This window comes from Podarcis melisellensis, assembly GCF_964234715.1.
Source record: "Podarcis melisellensis genome assembly, chromosome: 1".
NCBI lineage: Eukaryota > Metazoa > Chordata > Lepidosauria > Squamata > Lacertidae > Podarcis > Podarcis melisellensis.
In genome coordinates, this window is record NC_138528.1 from 127,998,799 (window position 1) to 128,003,147 (window position 4,349).

Below are 4,349 nucleotides of genomic sequence, written 5' to 3' on the forward strand. Positions count from 1 at the left end.
ACCCTTCCCTGACAGTAAGGCCTAGTGGAGTGGTAGAAAAAGATGAGATGGGGCAGATGAGGCTGTGGCAGGACTCTTCTTAAAGGAGCTTACTTCTGAGTAGCCACGAACAAGATTGCACTGTAACCTTCTTTAAATCTGAGGCATTCCTATGGGAATGAAGTCGTGTGAGACAGCGCAGAAGCCTCACAGGGAAAGCATCATTGTTTCATGTCCATTCTCAGGAGGCCTCCGTCTGCATATTGTGAGGGAATAACAGAAGAATAGCCATGGGACTTTGGAGAGGCTGTCATAAACTGCCGGTTACATATCCTTATGACCACTGCTCCTTGTGCGTTTTTTCTAACCTATGGGTTGTGCAGAAGAAGATTCCAGCGAAACAGTCAGATTATCCGGGATCACTGTCCTACGTTGTTATTAACTTACTACTTCGGCACCATGAACACCTAAAACGTTTTATCCCTTAGCCCACAGGATAGCATCTATTACTTTGTTTCAACTATAGTCTTATTATACTTTTACGGACTTTCAAAGATTGAGCTGTCATACAAAGATTGACAGACGTGTGTTCATTTGATTTCAAATATATTAGAGAATTTACAAGTGTACACATTTTGTTTTTGTTGTACTAAATTATGTATATTATGCAATAGGAATTGCAGTGCTATCTAGTATAATGGTCATCGTGTTGCTTGTGTTGCTTGTTGTGTTAAGTTTGCAACACAGGGGTTTGTTGTTTTGTATTGTGAGGGAATAACAGAAGAAGAGGCATGGGACTTTGGAGAGGCTGTCAGGAACTGCTGGTTTAAGAGCTAAGGGCCATCGTTGTTTCAGGGGAAACTACTTGGGGGTGTTTGCAGGACTGTTTAACTTTCTAGAAAGGAATGTGCCTGAGTAAAGCTTAGGCAACATCCTCTCTATGGGAGCAGGGATGCATACCCTCCAAGTCTCCCTGTTTTCCAGGGGCAGTCTGGGAATTGCAAAAGCCACCTCGGCTTCTGATTTGATCCCAGAATGTCCCTATCCACCCCGCCCCTGGTGCCACCAGTGCTGAGTTTGGGGAGAAGAAGAAGAAGAGTTTGGATTTGATACCCCGCTTTATCACTACCCAAAGGAGTCTCAAAGCAGCTAACAATCTCCTTTCCCTTCCTCCCCCACAACAAACACTCTGTGGGGTGAGTGGGGCTGAGAGATTCAGAGAAGTGTTACTAGCCCAAGGTCACCCAGCAGCTGCAGGTGGAGGAGCGGAGACGCGAACCTGGTTCACCAGATTACGAGTCCACTGCTCTTAACCACTACACCACACTGGAGGAAGACGCGCAGGGACTTCTCCTGAGTGGCCTCTTCCCTTGGGCAGCTCAGTCTCTCTGGTACAATATCCTGTTCTTGCCGCAGCCAGATCCCCAAGGGAAGCCCATAAGCGTAAAAGCACGATCCCTTGCTCGTATTCCTTTTTATACGTATATATAATTTTATTAAGTTTTCTGTTTTACAATTTAAAATACTCATTTGAACACCCTTAAAATATAAGTGACTTTCCTTCTTCTCTTTCCATGGTTCAAAATCAAATATCTTTAATATGGTCAATGACCAGAAAGCAATTTATAAAAAATATGACATTATAAGTAGTATTGTGCTACAAATAACAGTGGAAATATGGCCAATTCACAGAATTGGAGCTTATATTTATGGCCAGGTTTTGACTTTCCATGGTTCATTTTGCATAACATAAATCCCTGCATATTTTACAAAAACTAAACCATTCAGTATTCCATTATTACACCCATAAAAACTTATTTACACTGTTGAATTTATCTTAATGCTGCCAGCATTTTCAGCTCTACACAGTTATTTCCCATATATTCAGTAGATGTTTTCCAACCAGCTGCACATATTCCATCAGTTTTAGTTGCCATTCTTATTTAGTTGGGACCTTGTTCGTTTTCCATTTTTGAGCTAACAAAACACGGACCGCAGTAGTGGCATACATAAATAGCCTTTTTTAAAAAAACATTTTTTTTATTCAAAATTAAAACAAAATATATTATCCAGAAACATATCATCCTTATTCCCACCCCCATTTTCCCTCCCCCTCCCCCCCCACAGAACCCCCACCCCCGGCTTCCCTCAGTTCCAGTCTTTGGTTTCTCTGATAATGCTGTTTTCTGCATGTTACAAAGTTGTATAGATCCTCAAACTATTTAGCTGATTATTATCAATAAAAAGTTTGTGAATGTTTATTCAAAGCCAGCCGAGGAGTCCAGTTCGCTTTGTTGCGTCTTCAGATACTTTGTAAAGGGTTCCCATTCATCCTTAAAGTCACAGTTATCCTTGTCCCGTAGCTTATATGTCAGTTTTGCCAGTTCTGCATAGTTCATCAATTTTTCTTGCCATGATTCTTTAGTTGGGGTTTCTTCAGTCTTTCATCCTTGTGCTATTAGAACTCTGGCGGCCGTTGTCACATACATGAAGATGTTTTTCAGCTTTTTTGGCAGATCTTTTCCTACAATCCCTAACAAAAATGTTTCAGGTTTTTTTAACAAATGTTAAATGGAACATTTTTTTCAATTCGTTGTATATAATAAATAACCTTTTTTTGACTCCTGGGAATTTCTGTCTGAATTATCCCCAATGAAAAGGACTCTGGGTTTTGTTTTTTTTGGAAAGGTACTTTTAAACATTTTTTTCCAATTCATTATGGATTATTTCCCAATACTCTTTTGCCCTTTTACAAGTCCACCAAATGTGAAACAACATCTGGTTTCCACAAATATATGACCTCCTGATATTGCATACACTTCCAAATGTCCCGATTTTCCCAGGACATTCCCAAAATCACAGAAGCCATCCCGGCTTCTGATTTGATCCCGGAATATTCCACTTTCCCCTTCCAATGCTGCTGCCACTGAGGCATGTCAAAGAGTGAATGAGTGGCACTATTCACTGCATTTTCAGTACGGGAGACATGGCCTGAAATGTTTTGTAAGAGATAATGAAAGTTTGTTCCATTTAAAAAACGAATGAAAGTAAGAAAATACTTGTATCATTAAGTCGACCTATTACTGCTATTTTTGTGGGAGAGTCGTTTGTTTGTTTTCAGACAATGGAATAGCTTGTAGACCACAAAGACATTTTTTTTTTCCAGTGTTTGCCTTGTGGGTAAAATGTTTTCTTAAACATGTAACGAAGCACTTCCCATGGCCACCAGGTGGTGCTGCGCCATAATAAGAGGAAAAACAGCTGTGCAAAGTTCTCACTAGATTTCAAGCGGTCCTTGCCACCTCGTGGAAACGAAAACGGGCATTGGCACAAGGCGAAAGATTTATACGATCTGAAGAGAAACCAGGTATGAAGTTTACGGCATGTAATGCCTTAAGAGAGAATATAATGAAAATGATCTACAGGTGGTACATGACACCAGTCAAGCTTGCAAAAATTTATCATTTGCCCGATAATAAATGTTGGAAATGTAATGAGACTGAAGGTACATTCTTTCACCTTTGGTGGACATGCCCAAGGATTAAGACTTTCTGGGAGATGATCTATAATGAAATGAAAAAGGTATTTAAATATACCTTTCTGAAGAAACCAGAGGCCTTTCTCCTGGGCATGGTCGGCCAATTGGTGCTAAAGAAGGATAGAACTTTATGTATGTATGCTACAACAGCAGCAAGAATACTTATTGCAAAGTACTGGAAGACACAAGATCTGCCCACCTTGGAAGAATGGCAGATGAAGGTGATGGACTACATGGAATTGGAGGAAATGACTGGCAGAATCCGAGACCAGGGAGAAGAGTCGGTGGAGGAAGATTGGAAGAAATTTAAAGATTATTTACAGAAACATTGTAAAATTAATGAATGTTAGAAGGATGTTGGAATGAAGTTATATGGCTTTAGCAGAAATGTTATAAAGGATTAAGTAAAAATAGATTGTTAATTGGCTAAAGAAGGAAAAGTAAAGTTAGATTATGTCAAGACAAACTATAGGGCAAAAACTGGGAAAGATGGAAAGGATTTGCTGAAATAGCTAACTGAACTAGAATACAAAAAAGGGAGGTGTGAGGAGGTCAACGAAACAAGCAAATGAAAGATAAGTTATGGGAATATTTGTTGTGGTTTTAATTGTTTTTGTTTTTGTTTTGTTAAGATAAGTAGTGGTTTCTGGTTTTTTTTCTTTATTGTGATGTGTTGTTTTGTTTTGTTTAATCTTGTGTCTTCTTTTCCCCCCCTGTAATCCTTAAATCTTTAATAAATATTACTTTAAAAAAAAAGAAAACGGGCATTGGCTTTTGGAGGCTGCCTACCCAAAGTCGAGTATATGTCCAGCCTTGCCCTCCATCCCTTGTT